The 17,462-nt window shown below is 34.7% G+C and overlaps 2 long non-coding RNA genes across 2 annotated transcripts; both read left to right on the forward strand.

The window, feature by feature from the left end:
• The first annotated feature begins 340 nt into the window (after positions 1-340).
• LOC143079945 (uncharacterized) lies at positions 341-15,271 on the forward strand. Its single transcript, XR_012979556.1, has 4 exons — positions 341-467; positions 13,182-13,274; positions 13,658-13,766; positions 14,578-15,271. It is a non-coding gene; the product is annotated as an uncharacterized LOC143079945 (long non-coding RNA).
• Positions 5,107-7,612, forward strand: LOC143079944 (uncharacterized). The gene is made up of 2 exons (XR_012979555.1): positions 5,107-6,838; positions 7,463-7,612. It is a non-coding gene; the product is annotated as an uncharacterized LOC143079944 (long non-coding RNA).
• Positions 15,272-17,462: the final 2,191 nt, after the last annotated feature.

Genomic DNA, 17,462 nt, shown 5'->3' on the forward strand with positions numbered 1-17,462 from the left:
ATTTAAGTCAACACGGCTCCTTAGAAAAAATGCATTGCAATGCGTCTAGTCCAAATAATTATGACGTCTTGAAAGGCTATTATAATTTTTTTCTTTGACGCCTTACTTCGAGTCCAAATAATTATGACGTCTTGAAAGGCTATTATAATTTTTTTCTTTGATGCCTTACTTCGTCTTTTCTTTGACGCCTTACTTCGACGAAGTAAGGCGTCAAAGAAAAAAATTATAATAGCCTTTCAAGACGTCATAATTATTTGGACTATTATAATTTTTTTCTTTGACGCCTTACTTCGACGAAGTAAGGCGTCAAAGAAAAAAATTATAATAGCCTTTCAAGACGTCATAATTATTTGGACTACAATGCGTCATAATTATCTGGACTACTAAGTACTTCCATATAACTTCGAAAACAGACAATAATTTATTTCACTGGATGAGACTGGGCGGACGGATTTTATAATGGATTGGTAATTTTTATTTTTTACACAAGTTTACATGGCAAGATTCTTCACCTTTTCACACAGGCACTTGTTTCTATCCATAGGAAAGTCGACTATCCATATAAATAGAATCTATTTATATGGATAGTCGACCTTCCTATGGATAGAAACAAGTGCCTGTGCCTTTTCACCTCTCTTCGAGAGAAGCTCTACTGTGATAGTCCACTTTGGTATATTTTTACCCCCCTTATTGATAGGATTTCAAACTCCTGTGATATAATCATGATAATCAACAAATTTTTCACACGAAAAGGGGGGGGGGGAGTTCTTTCCCCTTAATTAGAAATCTCTATTTTTCAGGCATAGGCTCATATAAATTTGCCTTTTGAAGAACTGAGATAAAAACATGAGACGGCTAATGAGTTTTCAGCTGCTTTACATCATTGTACATTAAAATACATCATGAACATACATGTGACATACACAATTATATATAGAGCCATTTAAAAAGCTATTTTTTGCAATACTTAAATAATACAGGATCAAATCTTGATATATGTACCGGTAGTTGAAATTGTTAGCTTTAAACATTAAAAAATGAACACCCAAAGTTTAAAAATAAGAATGACCATATAGTCTTTAATGTACAAATACAAATAAATACAAATATTTTATTGGCACAAACTCAATTACAATAATTGGCAACGGCCCATACAACTAGTATACCTAATAGTAATGATGCAGCAATTAAACAATACTACATAGCATATCATTGTGCACATTTCGAACAATGAAATGTGCAGTTATAAATATCAATATATATAGGTTAATTTGTAAGAATAGACTACTGACATAAGTGTATTGTATGTTATAGCTTCAAATTGTTCATATTACTCATTTATAAGTACATTTTTCCTTAATTCAAATGATTGATTAATAAAAGATGATATTAATCTAAGTGTTTTTCTACACTTGTTATTAAGCAATAGTTTGATATATTCATCCTCAGTTTTAGATTGTTTGGAATGTATGTGCTATTGCCATGAAACTAGGTCATTGTAGGTAAACTGTCATCTATTCCCTTAAATCTGAGTTCACGCCAATTATTAATTAATTAAAATTAGTCGAGTATATCTACTCTATTAGGTCTCTAGTTATCTAGTTAGGTTGTCTGTTAAATGTTGTGTGATGCGTCTAGTGTGCTGTGTTTTGTGTCTGTGTGCTTGTCACCTCTCGCTTTCAGCGCCGCTGGCTAACAGAAATGTGAAAAGGTGAGCAGTTTGTCAGTCTCAACCTGCCAGTACATAGCCTCTCCACATCAAGTCCTATGTAGTACCTCCCCGTGGGAACAGATGGATACTGATCACCGAAAGGCCTCAGGCATAACTACAAGGGCGACGGGAAGATGGGTCTCGTGAGCCTAGGAAGGCAGCCTGTCTAGGAGAAGGAAAACTCTGATTTCAAATCCCGGTTGGTGGTAACCGTTAGTCCTTTCAAGACAACCACTCCAGCTATTGGACAAATAGTGGGAAGATCACTGCCCCGGCGGAAGATTGCTGCCAAGCGACAACGGCAAAGGGCGTATGAGGGCAAACAATGCCCCACCGGCCAGTGACCCGTATGGGGAAGGCTACATTCCAGATGCCTTTACAAAACCACCTGGAACCTTTAGGTAGGCTAATCCCCCGCTTAGAGGTTAAAACGGATTACAGAAACACGAAACGAAAATTTACAAACCTTGGATGAAAGAGAAAGAAGACCTTTACATAGAAGGAGAATGACGTTGGATGGCCAAAACCGAAAGGAAGCTACACAACTGAGACTTCTGAACTCTAAATCCGCAACAAAGATAGGAACATGGAATGTGAGATCTATGTACATTCCAGGAAAAGCGCAAACCATCGCCAATGAAATGAAGGCATATGAAATAGGCATACTAGGAATAGCGGAAGCAAGATGGAATGATGCAGGACAATCAAAACTAACATCAGGAGAAATGATTATATACTCTGGACATATGGAGGAGAACGCTCAACATTCTGAAGGAGTTGCCATTATGCTGTCAAAAGAAGCTCAGAAAACATTAATTGGATGGGAGCCAATAAGTGCAAGAATCATCATGGCAAAATTCAAGACCACAAATAAAAGGATATCATTAACATCATCCAATGCTATGCCCCTACAAATGGTGCAGAGGACAATATCAAGGAAGAATTCTATCAATTGCTGGAAGAAACCACCAGGAAATGTAGCTCCAAAGACATCACAATCTTAATGGGAGACCTAAATGCTAAGGTAGGAAGCGACAACACCGGTTATGAACAAGTGATGGGAAGACATGGGCTAAGAGAAATGAATGAGAATGGAGAGCTCTTTGCCAACCACTGTGCAAATCACAATCTGGTCATCGGTGGAACAGTTTTCCCACACAAAAAATGTCATCTAGCAACATGGGTATCTCCAGACATGAACACTGAAAACCAAATAGATCATGTCTGCATCTCCAAGAAGTTTAGGAGAAGTTTACAAGATGTCCGAGTTAAAAGAGGAGCTGACGCTGCCACTGACCACCACCTTATTGTAGCTAATGTCAAATTGAAGCTGAAGAAACATCAAAATATTGAATCAACAGGAAAACGATTTAACATATCAATGTTGGAAAACAAAACAAAGAAATCAGAATTCCAGATAGAGCTTGCGAAACATCAGTTGGTTTAAAAAATAGGAAACATCAGGAATGGATAACGCCAGAAACACTTGTAAAAGTAGAAAAAAGGAAAAATATAAAAAATATCCTGAACAACAGCAAAACAATCAGCCTCAAGAGAGTATACTATAGCTAACAAGGATGTCAGGAACAGTGCAAGGAGAGATAAGAGGGCCTTTGTAGACAAACTGACAGCAGAAGCAGAAGAAGCAGCCAGAACAAACAACATCAAAGCTCTGTATGACAACATAAAACTGCTAACAGGGAAATACCAGAAAGGAAGTAGACCAGTCAAAAGCAAAGAAGGGAAAACACTCAACACACATGAAGAGCAAATGAAAAGATGGGTTGAGCATTTCAAGGATGTGCTAAACCAGGACCCACCTGTAAGAAAAGCTGACATCCCACCCTCGGAAGAGCTTTTGGCAGTAGACTGTAAAAGACCATCAACAGGAGAAATAAAGAAAGCCATAAAAATGCTAAAGAACAACAAAGCTCCAGGTCCTGACAACATACCTGCAGAAGCACTGAAAGCAGACATTGAAACATCAACTCAAATGCTATATGAGCTATTTGGAAAGATCTGGGAAGAAGAAGAGGTCCCGCTAGAATGGAAAGAAGGACACATGGTAAAGCTTCCAAAGAAGGGCAATTTAAGCATTTGTGACAACTATAGAGGAATAATGCTACTATCAGTTCCAGGGAAAGTTTTAAATAGAGTTATGTTAAACCGACTCAAAAATGCAATAGATGAAAAGCTTCGTGACAACCAAGCTGGATTTAGACAAAACCGATCATGTGCAGACCAAATAGCAACCTTACGTATCATCCCCTTACAATCACAAGAGTTCAATTCATCACTCTATTCTGTTTTTGTCGACTTTGCCAAAGCCTTTGACAGCTTAGATAGAGATGTGTTGTGGCAGTTGATGAGACACTATGGCATTCCTGAAAAATTTATTACCATCATCAGAAACACCTACTAGTATACAGGAATGCAGAGTAAGGTTATACATGAAGGTCAATTAACAGAGGCCTTTGATATAACAACTGGGGTAAGACAAGGCTGTCTCCTTTCACCTATGCTATTCCTCCTGGCAGTTGATTGGATCATGAAGCAAGCCACAGATGGCAGACGAAATGGCATCCAATGGACCATGTTCACTCAGCTGGATGACCTAGACTTTGCCGATGACATTGCATTGCTATCCCACAACCACCAACAAATGCAGGACAAACTAGAGCAGGTTGAAAAGAGAGCAGCAGAAACAGGCCTTTCCATCAATCATAACAAGACCAAAGTGTTAAAGTCAAACACAAAGTCCCAAGCCAGTCTGATGGTTAACACCCAAGCATTAGAAGAAGTGGAATCCTTTACATACCTTGGAAGCGTAGTGGATAATCTTGGCGGCTCAGATAAAGATATAAAGATCAGAATTGGCAAAGCCAGAACTGCATTTAACATGATGGGGTCAATCTGGAAAGCACGAAATATCACACTTAAGACCAAAATACGCTTGTTCAATTCAAACGTAAAAACCATTCTCTTATATGGAGCTGAGACTTGGAAAACAACAAAAAACCTGCTTCATAAACTTCAAGTCTTCATTAACAACTGCCTCAGGCGCATCCTTAACATCAGATGGCCTGAGAAGATATCAAACAAAGATCTTTGGGAAAAGACCAACCAATCCCCAGTTGATGAAGAGTTAAAAAAGAGAAAATGGCGATGGATAGGACACACACTGAGGAAGCCAAAAAACTAACATTACAAGGCAAGCCTTACAGTGGAACCCACAAGGAAAGCGTAGCAGGGGCAGACCAAGATACACCTGGAGAAGGAATGTTGCAGCCGAGATGGAGAAAGAAGGGTACAAGTGGCACGATCTGTAGAGGCTAGCAAAGAACAGAACAAGGTGGAGAAATATCGTTAGTGGCCTATGCTCCACAAAGGGCAGGATTAAGCAAGGTCTCTAGTTTGGATAGTGTATAACTTGCAAATTAAAATCATACTCCTTCCAAATTTATTTCTTTAAATATTATGGATGAAATAGCAAGTAACGGATGAAATTAAATTGGATGAATGTGGCATTTTTTTTAGGTAAAGTAGTGATTTGGTATAGTTTGAAAAGGTAAAATATTAGTATGTCAAACTTAATTATCATGATTATAGACCCTTTAAAAATAAAATTATCCTTATTTTGAGTTATAGCTTATAGATTTTTCTATAATGTTGATCAGAGGCGGATCCAGCCATTTTAAAAGGTGGGGGTCCAAACCCAGAGTAAAGGGGGATTCCAACTATATGCTCCCATTCAAATGCATTGCTCGGCAAAAAAAAAGGGGTGGTTCCAACCGCCGGACCCCCCCTTTGGATCTGCCAATGTTGATGTGGTTCTGTCCCAAAAGTAGTACACTGCACTGTAAAAGTCTTTTTTTTTTTGGATAGAGCCAGTGCAATTTTTACCTCACTGTTCTAATGGAACAGTAAGATTTTGCCATCACTTGGTGTCTGTTGTTGTTCGTCGTCGTCTGTCTGGTGTTCTCCTCTAAAACTACTTAACCAATTTCTACCAAACTTGAGCTGAATGATCCTTCATGTTATATCTATGGGTATCTAAAACACAGTTTTTGTCGAGCCTGCAACTTTTGTTGCAGAAAGCTCGACATAGGGATAGTGATCCGGCGGCGGCGGCGTTAGCTAACTTCTTAAAAGCTTTATATTTTAGAAGGTGGAAGACCAGGATGCTTCATACTTTGTTTATACATGTTATATGGATGCCTCATGTTACAAAGTTTCTGTCAGTCACATGTCCAAAGTCCTTGACCTCATTTTCATGGTTCAGTGACTACTTGAAAAAAAAAGTTAAGATTTTTTGTAATGTTAAATTCTCTCTTATTATAAGTAATAGGATAACTATATAATATTTGGTATGTGTGTACCTTGCAAGGTCCTAATACCCGTCAGACAGCCTTCACTTGACCTCAACCTCAATTCATGGTTCAGTGAACAAGGTTAAGTTTTGGTGGTCAAGTCCATATCTCAGATACTATAAGCAATAGGTCTAGTATATGCGGTGTATGGAAGCACTGTAAGGTGTTCATGTCCAACTGACAGGTGTCATCTGACCATGACCTCATTTTCATGGTTCAGTGGTTATAGCAGGGCTCACGCTACCAGACGACTTGGGCGAAGAAGTCGCTTTCCCGACCGTCACTTCGCTTTCCCCGACCCCCAAAAGCGAAAACAAGTCGCCCTGTTCTTGACGATACTCGCTTTCAGTCGCTTCCGTCATCGGACATTTTCAATTTTTTCCAAGTTGATGAAACATCAATTTTTTATTGATAATTAAAGAATTTTAGACATAAACGGTTCATTATCTTAAGAAAAGAGATTGAAGCATTGTCTTTGTAGTATGTAGCAGGTTATTTGATAAAAATACAACTTTTTATCACTTCGTGCATTTCCGCAAGTTCCGGTGCTTGTTACTCGAAACTGAGACTACTATAACACAGAGATTGGTCACTTCCTACACTGACCAGTCAAAACGTAATTATTTTGTGGTCATCGATAAAATCCGAGTCACGTGATCTGAGGTGATTGACAAGGTGAACAAGATCCTCCATCTTTGACTGCTGAAGAGAATTATTTAAAAAGCAAATGTGGCTGTTTAGAGAGGTTTAAGTTTCGGTAAGTGTGAATGTAAGATTTGTAATAATCATTAATGATTGTTTATTTACACGTTGAATAAAAAAAAGTGCAGTTATAGACTTGAATTTACTGTCTAAACTGGAATGTAACCTCGAATTTTTACCCGTCCGTAGGACCGGGTCAATGAGCAACTTCGCTAAAACTTTCATTTCAGATGAACAATCGGTTTTTGGATAATTGCAATGCAAGCCTTTGTAATAAAACGTTGTAAGTATGTAAAATTTGTAATTTTATGGAATACCATTTTTTCTGTGTTTTTGTTGCAATCATGAATCATGCAGAACTGAGAAATTCTGAATCACACGTGACAAGGTCCATACACAACATGAGTTCTGATAATGAATGATAGGTTCATTTAAAATTTTTATTTAAGAAATTCAGACATTTATTTTGACTTTGCGGTATAGGCTTTGCTCATTGTTGAAGGCCGTATGGTGACCTATAGTTGTTAATGTGACATTGTCTGTGTCATTTTGGTCTCTTGTGGACAGTTGTCTCATTGGCAATCATACCACATCTTCTTTTTATATTATGAGATCTTATAATGATAAAGGTTCTATACATTTTCATTGATGATCATTGATAATATATTCTTTATTGTAGGATTATCCCAGAAAGAAATCATGCATTGGATTTGGAAGAACGTTGAAGTCTACTGGACAAAGTGAAAAAAATAATAATCTTTTAGAATTTCATTGTCATATTGTTATGCTTGTCTCAGTATATGGAGAAATAAATATTTATGTATTTTGATATACATGTTTATTTATATGTCGATGATTTCTAAGACTGGATTGCAGAAATTTACAAACATGCTCAGTCTGAATGACAGGTCAATTAAAAAACACACAAGTAACCACACATCTTGATATATTAAAGGGAAAGCCACTTTAAGCAATACTTATACTATTAAAAGAGGAGCTGTTGGTATATTACAGTAGAGAAAACGAATAGTCTACATTAACAAAGCAATTTACAAAAAATCAGATATGACAGACATGAACCACACCCAACCACTGAAAAACCACTGAAATACAGTATGCTGACTTGAGACATAGGTGAAACAACACAATCAGAACTAACTTTAAACAAGTTGTAAAATGTTTCATTTCGGGATCATCAGACTGACTGTACATGAAATATTCATCATTGACAGCTGAGTTGTGAATTGAATTTGAATTGACAGAAAGAGTGACATCATCATATACTATCATATTTTATATTCTTGTTTAGATCTGACATGGCTACATCTTTATACATTCTGCAATGTTTTCAGAGGCGGATTTAGGGGGGGGGCAGGGGGCCCGCCCCCCCCCCCTTTTTGGGAAAAAAATTGGTTGCTTATATAGGGAATCACTGTAGCGTGACTGGAGCGGGCCCCCTCTTAGGTCAGTCAGTTGGCCCCCACTTATGAAAATTTCTGGATCCGCCACTGGTTTTTGCTTCTCAGAATTTTAACATGGAAAACTGTCAGCAGATTGCTCCTTGTTTGGGTTAACGAAAGAGGGTCCATATTTCTCGTGTTGAAAAAATCTCGTTGTTTACACACATATAATTTGTATGATATTTTGATTATTTAGTCATGCAACCTGGAAGCTTTCTTCATATAGAACATCTTGTGTCATTAAACCTGGAACTGCACTATACATTTAATGGTATATATATAACTAGATTTGTTACACCAAGAAATACACTTCACCAAAAATACTTCTTCAGTTGAGGCGTGGTAATATTTGGAAATTGTCAACGAAAACAATGTGATATTACAAATTAAATTGAGTTTTAGATACTTCATACAACCTCAATTACTAGGGTACAAAAAATAAGATCTCATAAAGATTTTGTAAAAACGCAATGAACCCCATATTCGAGAAATATTTGCCACTGATGCTCTCATGTAGCTTAGAAATTGAAATTTGACAATTCTTCACCATACTTTTCATTGATCAAATTGAAAAAAGGATTTTCATTATTAATTCAAATTTGTTGTTTTTGTTCTAGACAATTCCTGTTAATATAAAGCAAGTCGTTGTAAATGTTGCCATTAAACATAAGATTTTGAAACAAAAATATACTATTTCATCTATTTATATAGTTCACTATGGTATGGGTTTTGGTCATTGTTCTAGGCAGTTCGATTTCGGAATTCCTCAAGTTTACTTCTGTGTTGTTTGGTCTCTGAGGAGAGTCTTATTACTTACCTTTTATCGGGATAAGAATGTTCTTTTTCTTAAATGGCCATGGAAACCAGAAACGGAAGAATAATATAAAAAAGAAGATGTGGTATAATTGCCAATGAGACAACTGTCCACAAGAGACCAAAATGACACAGACATGTACAACTATAGGTCACCGTACGGCCTTCAACATTAAGTATTGTCACACTCGGGCCACTGATATATAGCTTGACGTTTCGATTGACAAGCACCTGCGGTTGCTGCTTCTTTTGTAGTTTTTTGCAGTCTTTTCAGCAGAGACGTAGTCATCGTCAGATTCAATATCTGATGCAGTATAATCACTCCGTTAAAGATCAAGAATTGAGATCACTTTCATCCCAAGATAAAAAAAAATCATTGTGAATTTGAAAATAAAAATGACGGCGATTTTATTACTGACTATGAAAGGCATCCTTATTAGCTGAATCTTTAATAGAAAGCAATGACTATATGTGATCAGAAATAAACCGCACCACCTAATTATCAAACTGAAAATTAAAAAAAAAGACACAAGAGAAAGGGAGTTGAAACCGAAAAAAATATGGGTTCAAAAATAAAATTTACGTAGGATAATCTGAATGAGGTTCTTGGTGGGGTTTCTTTATTTACTATAATAAAATATTTGATTTGATTATTTCTGTGTTATTATTCTATATTCTTTAAATTGTAACACCGAATTAGTTTCTAGTCTCTATTCTTTATTTGACGGTCCATTTTTCTCCATTCTCTACATGTTTTTGACTATTGAAAAACCCCATTTATACCCTCCTGAATCCTACCCCAGTGCAACGACGGTAATTGACAAGGTTTACTGCAATACATATGTAACTTGGGTAAATATACCTTGTACAAGTATACAAGTTTATTGCAATAAACGGAGCCTCGTGTATCTTGAGGGCACCCAGCTGTGAAACAAATTCATCTCCCATGCTATTGAGACTACCTGTCTTTACAGGTAAAATATTTGTATATAAGATACAATTAACGGACCTGTAGCAAAACAATGTACCTAACTGTAAGATGGATAAGATTAATCACATTTGCATTTATTTTTAATTATATCCGATACTGAAATAGACAATTAGTAGTCTTGGTGATTAGGTGGTGATATATAATTATGTCGTCTGCTACTGATAAATACGAAACTACGGTTAAATACGAAACTACGTTATTTAACGTAGCTGAAAAGGTGAAGACCCACACTACACGATAAATCGGTAGTGACCAATCTCTGTGTTATAGTAGTCTCAGCTCGAAAACGTACATCAACCTAAATTTCGGCGGCAAAATAAGTTTGTTACTTCATTTAAACGTGATAAAAGTTGCCTCCAGTATATGTTTAATCCATTTATTGCTTTTTAAAAACGTCATGTTCCTTTCCAAATAACTTGTCAAACATCGTTTATTTTTGTAAATTTTCTTGCATTCGTCCGCCATTGACCGATTTCTAAACTACGGATCTGAACCGGACCAGCTATGAACGAAATCCGTACTTTTACAATAATTACTAAGGACGCACGTATGGAACAGCTGACAGAAGAATATTGATCCCAAAGGGAAAAATTACGTATTCCACACGCATTAAGAGACTTTTGGTTACATCTAATTGATTGGTGTATATAATTCCCTATATTTTTTATGGATTGTTTCAAAGTTGCTTAACTCTGAGACTTAATTATATTATGGCCCAGTTTAATAACTTTTATATTTTTTGATTAGAAACACTGAATTTCATACACAAGATAGGTTTGAATTGAATTGTAATTGATATATTATAATTTCTTTACATTTTTTAAAATAAAAAATATTTTTTTAGTGGTAGCTGAGACTACTATAACACATGTGTTATAGTTAAGTCTCAGGTGCTAGGTATTAACTATTTAGTTGATAGTTTCTCACAAGAACTTTAGTAAAACTTAAACAACTTTTAATTTGAAATGTTACTTCAATTGTATACTCAGATATGAATTGAATAATATAAAAAGAACATTATTTACATATGACCCTTATACTATAGTAAAATCCAAACATTGTAGCGAACCGCGCGAATGAGCACTTCTCTTTCAAATCTCACCACTTCTCCCTATCAGTTTCAAAAAGAGAAGTCACTTCTCCCTATAATTCTGAAGTAGTGTGAGCCCTGTTATAGTTAAGTTTTTGTGTTTTGGTCAGTTTTTCTCATACTGTATGCAATAGGTCTACTATAATTGGTGTATGGAATTATTAAAAGGTGTACATGTCAAGCTGGCAGGTGTCATCTGACCTTTACCTCATTTTCATGGTTCAGTGGTCAAAGTTAAGATTTTGAGTTTTGGTCTTTTTTTTCTAATACTATATGCAATAGGTCAACTATATTTGATGTATGGAAATATTTTATAATCTATATATATCAGTCACCCAGGTTTTATTTGACATTGACCACATTTTCAAGGTTCATTGCTCAGTGTCAAGTTTTTGTGTTTTGGTCTGTTTTCTTAAACTATAAGCAATAGATCAGCTGTATTTGTTGTATGGAAGGATTAATAGGTGAACATGCCTGCCTGGCATGGCTCATCTAACCTTGACCTATTTTTCAGGGTTCATTGGTCAATGTTTAGTTTTCTTGGTTAATGTTAAATTTATGTGACAGTTGTAATAAAGCTTTATATTTAGGACTATCAACATAATATCAATGATTAGGAAAGAAGGCGAGACATTTCAGCGTGTGCACTCTTGTTGTTTTGTTTTCTGTTTCGTCAAAAAACATTGTGATCATGGCTAAACATACTAAATAAAAACATAGGAGGAAAGGTAGTTTTGGCTTTTATCTCAAAACCCAAATTAAAGGATTAAGAGCAAATCTGACAAAGAGTTAGTTGTTCATTATAGGTGAAGTTCTATCAACAATAAATTTTCAGACAAGTGTAACAACCCATTGTTGGGTTGCTGCCACTAGATTGGTAATTTTAAGGAAATATTGCACTTTTTATGCGACTGCAAAAAGTTTTTTGTGATCATATATTGGTATCGTGTAGTCGTTGTCTGAAGCCATTTGGTTTTCGCATAATTACTTTAGGATAAGTTAATAGAAATCTATGAAATTCAAATAAAAAGGAAGGTTGGGATTTATTTTGGGAGTTTTTGTCCATTGAGTTTAGGAATTAGGCATTTTAGGGACCAAAAGGTTCCAAAATTAAACTTTTTTTGATTTTATAGAAATTGAATTATGGGGGTTCTTTGATATGCCAAATCTAACTGTGTATTTAGATTCTTAATTTTTTGGTCCTGTTTAAATTGGTCTATCTTAAGGTCCAAAGGGTCCAAAATTAAACTTATTTTGATTTTAACAATATTTAAATTCTTGGTGAAGAACTTCTTTAATATCATGAATATGTTGAATCTGAATATTTACTTAGATTTTTTATTATGGGCCCAGTTATCAAGTTGGTCCAAACAGGGGTTCAAAATTTTACTTTGTTTAATTTCAACAAATTATCAAATTGGTCCACATGGAGGTCTGAAGGGTCCAAACTTGAACTTTATTTGATTTCATCAAAAAATGAATAATTGGGGCTCTTTGATCATGGTGATATGCTGCATCTAACCATGTATTAAGATTTTGAATATTGGACCATATATTAGAGGTTAATTATCAATTTAAAATTTTTAATTACTTGGACCACATTCATTCTGTGTCAGAAACCTATGCTGTGTCAGAAATTGAATCACAATCCAAATTCAAAATTCTGAGCTGTATCAAGCTTAAATGTTGTGTCCATACTTGCCCTAACTGTTCAAGGTTCAACCTGTACAGTCGTATCAAGCTGAGCATTTTTTTGGTTATTATCTTGAATCTTATTTCTTATAAAGATATACTGTAAACAGCAAATATAATTCGCAAAGTAAAGTCTACAAATATGATATTAATACACCAAAAATTGTCAATTGACCCCATAAGGAGTTATTGCCTTTTAAAGACAATTGTTCACAATTTGTTCTTCTAGTTTGCTCAATACTCTAAAGAATCTTCTCCTTTGAAGTGACATTGCACAATATATTACAGCTAAACTTGGACTGAATGAGTTTAAGAGTAACTAGTTTAAAGTTTGTATTTTATTTCCTTTTAGGTCAAGAAACATAGTCACTTTATAGTTACATGGCTAAAATGGAACATAGGGGTAAAATGATCACAAATGGAAGATTGATGCAAAAAATTTCAGGTGAGCACTTCAGGCTCTTGAGAGCCTCTTGTTTAATTGCTTCTGTAAGTAATATATATATTAATTTGAAATTCCTACGAGTGAGACACATGCAGATTATACTGTAAACAATATTTCAGAGTTAAATGAAGTCAAGCAAACAAATCATATTAGAATATGCGAATCATGTCTTTGATGTCCAATGAAAAATTAGTACAAACACGAAGAAAAAGTATGGGAATGTTTGTTTTTTAAACTATTGACCAGGGTGAAAGTCTTTGAAAATGATGACTGGCAAAAAGTCTGTGAAATGAAATAGCACAAATATTCCATTCTTTTAAAATATTATTGTATATAAAGAAAAACACATACTGATGTTTAATAATAGTTTTTACCCTTTTTAGGTTTAGAAAAACATGGACAAGAAATATAGAAAAATAATGAAAAATATAAACAGTTACAATAAAAATGAGTGGCAAAACAAGATAAACAGAATACAACAAGGCCTAAACGGTAAAACCACTTCTATATACTGTAAATTCAGAAATTATTGCTTGCATTTATTATTGTGATTTTTCACGAATGGACAACTTATTGTGATTACAAAAAAAAATCTGCATAAAGATCTATATATATCATTTATATCATGTATATATATATATATATATATATATATATGTTTCTGTTATCAAAACATGAGTTCTTATTTTTACAATACTCACCAGTCACATATTATTCCTCTCGATAATTTGTGAATTACAGAAATAAAAGTATTTGCCTTTGAATGATGACTTATATAGAAATAAGAAGATGTGGTATACATTGGTATACATGGTAAACAAGTGACTTATCCACCAGAGTTCAATAAAGTGGATGCAAGAAATTAAAGGCCAATGATGGGCCGGCCTTCAATAATGAGAAAACGCTTCCTTTATAGGTCAACCAATAAAGATCCCAATATGAAAAGATTTAAACAATCCAATTTAGTTCAACATGTTCAAAGTCAATAACAAACAAAAACAAATCATGTCTGTGAGCACCCAACCTTACCATAATCATGATAATATAGGACAGTGGTTCAAACAACACAACATATGAAAATTCTATAACAACTATTGCAAGTGGCTCAACTTTAAATATCACTGCAAGGCACTAAACAACGAATATTAAATTTGGACACAAAGCACTGAAATAAGAGAACTCATAAGTACGAATATCAAATGAAAGTTTCTCAAAATGTTCATTAAACATGATAAAATAAGCTTATTTATATTGCTGTTTTTTTGTCCATTTAAACTTTTTTTTTAATTTTGTTTATTTATAGGTCAGATATCTTGGTTTTTATGATCATCAACAGGTCCTGCAGGGTCTATTCTGAAGAGGAAGCTTAATTGTTAATACTTTTCTACATAATGTGCTAATTGTATTAAATAATGTGAAATGAACTGTGTGTTTTTCTGGAAAAAGAAATAGAAAAAATTCTACAAAATTGCTTTTAACAAATGGGAGTACTATCAAAGATGCACAAGAACACAATTGTGTAAAATGTAACAACCTACATATTCACTGATGGATTATAGAGAAATTAAGAAAAAAATAGTATCTTTGTCATGTTTGTTGTCGAAATAAACAACTGTCTTATCCATTCATGTACATGGCTCCATCATATCAAATATACAGAGAAGATGTTTGAAGAACAAGTTGCCAAAATTTATTCAACCAATTGAAGGAAGATGTCTTGTGGATGGAATTATTTATGCACTGTTTATGAACTGTTATGTAGGGGGTCGAATAATTGTACACAGCAGCTGAAACAGAAGACAAGTTAATTTAACATGAAAAGTGTTTATTTTATTTAATATGCAAATATGAGCACAATATTAATAACATCACAAGTGGTATGATATTCATAGCGTTTTGCTTATTATTGTATTGTCTTAAACATGCTAAACAGTCAGCCTTTTGTTTTTGTATGTCAAATACTCACCATGAAAATTTGTATTAAAGTTTCAATTATCTTTTGTATCAATAATTCAGTCTAGGAAAAATTAAGGGAAAACATTTCCTGAAGGGAAATTTGATGTTCAGAAATTTCCTTAGAGGAAATTTGAAGAACAATGATTTCCTTAGAGGAAATTTAATGTCTTTAATTTTCCCTCAAGGAAAAGTGTTTGTCAACAATTTCCTCACAGAAAAAAGTTTTTCCTTCAAGGAAAATTTGAAGCTGCAAATTTCCTCACAGGAAAAAGTATTTCCTCAAAGGAAAATTTGACGCCGCAAATTTCCTCAAAGGAAAATTTAAAGCCGCAAATTTCCTCAAAGGATAAAGAATTTCCTCCAAGGAAATAGAATTTCCTCTAAGGAAATAGAATTTCCTCAAAGGAAATGTTTATGCAACAAATTCCCTAAGGGAAATCTTTTTCCCTTGAGGAAAAATCTTTAGGGAAATTTGATTTCCCTTGAGGAAAACTACTTTTCCTCTGAGGAAATTGTTGAAAAAAGGGGCATAACTTTTTCAACAGTGGTGCTAGAGCCAAAAATTTTTAGGACAAATATCAGGGAACCAATGCCAACCAAGTTATCAACTTCATTTTGACTTAACTCCAAAAATTAAGGTGACAACTTTTGCACTCAGCGGAATTGCAAACTTGTCCCGGAGACTGTTATAAATTCTTTAGGCACATCCAAATTTGGAATTTGAAAAATTTGAAGAAAAAAAGGAAAACAACTACCACCCCCCTATTTTTGGCAATATGTCTAAAACCTGACATTTCTTTATACATAATATACAAGTAGTGTAAGGGAGGTAAATCCGAACATACCCAACATTGTATGTTAAATGTTTTAGAATTACCTCCCTTACAATACTTTTAAATTGTCTAAATTGTCCATTTACCAGAAATACCTAGTTTTTCCCCTTTTTGCCCCTAATTCCGAAATATTTTGAGCCATAACCCCCAAAGTCAAAACTAACCATTCCTTCATGGTATGGAAACTTGTGTTTTAATTTCAGAGAGATTCATACACTTAAACATAACTTATTGTTTGAAAACAACAAAAATTACTATTTTGGGCCCCCTTTTTGGCACCTAATTTCTAAACTATAGGGACCATAACCCCAAAAATCAATCCCAACCTTCCATTAGTGGTATTGAACCTTCTTGTAAAAATTTATAAAGATCCATAAACTTAAACCCAAGTTATTGTCTGTAAACTAGAACCAGATGCTCCGCAGGGCGCAGCTTTATACAACCGCAGAGGTCAAACCCTGAACGATTGGGGCTAGTATGGACACAACATTTAAACTGGATACAGCTCTGAATTTGGATAATGATTAAATAGATGACACCGCATAGGTTTCTGACACAGAATGAATGTGGTCTAATGAACTTAAAATGTTTTTTTTTTTTTTTTTTTTGCTTTTAAGCAATTCACTATGCTGTTGATTATTAATCCTTTGATATTTGAAGACATTTTCTTTTTCATTTTTGAAATCTGAAATAGAAAAAATTAAACCCCACCAATTTTTTTTTCACCTCCCCCTTTCCCTTATTCTAATCAAAGCGCGAAAGCGCTGTAAAGGCAGTTGATTACAGGTTGTGTGTATTTCTAGTCAAGTTATAGACTGTCGGCATTCCAATGGGAACAAACTGTGCCCCTCTACTTGCCGACTTGTTTCTTTATTATTATGAGGCTGACTTCATGTAGGAACTTCTTAGGAAGAAAGATAAGAAGTTAGCAATATCCTTTAACTCTACTTTTCGCTATATAGATGATGTTCTTTCACTAAATAATTCAAAATTTGGTGACTATGTGGAACGCATCTATCCAATCGAGCTAGAGATAAATCTAGAAATTGACAATGAGGGTCGGTTGAAAACAACACTTTACGACAAAAGAGATGATTTCAGCTTTCCAATTGTGAACTTTCCATTTCTAAGTAGCAACATTCCAGCAGCACCTGCATACGGGGTATATATCTCCCAATTGATACGATATTCCCGTGCTTGCATTTCCTATCATGATTTTCTTGATAGAGGGTTGCTGATCACAAGGAAGCTATTAAACCAAGAGTTCCAAATGGTGAAGTTGAAATCATCCCTTCGTAAATTTTACGGACACCATCACGAGTTGGTTGACCGTTATGGAATAACTGTTTCACAAATGATATCGGATATGTTCCTTACGTCGTAACTACAATCCCCTTCC

The sequence above is a fragment of the Mytilus galloprovincialis genome, chromosome 6 (genome assembly GCF_965363235.1).
Source record: "Mytilus galloprovincialis chromosome 6, xbMytGall1.hap1.1, whole genome shotgun sequence".
Taxonomy (NCBI): domain Eukaryota; kingdom Metazoa; phylum Mollusca; class Bivalvia; order Mytilida; family Mytilidae; genus Mytilus; species Mytilus galloprovincialis.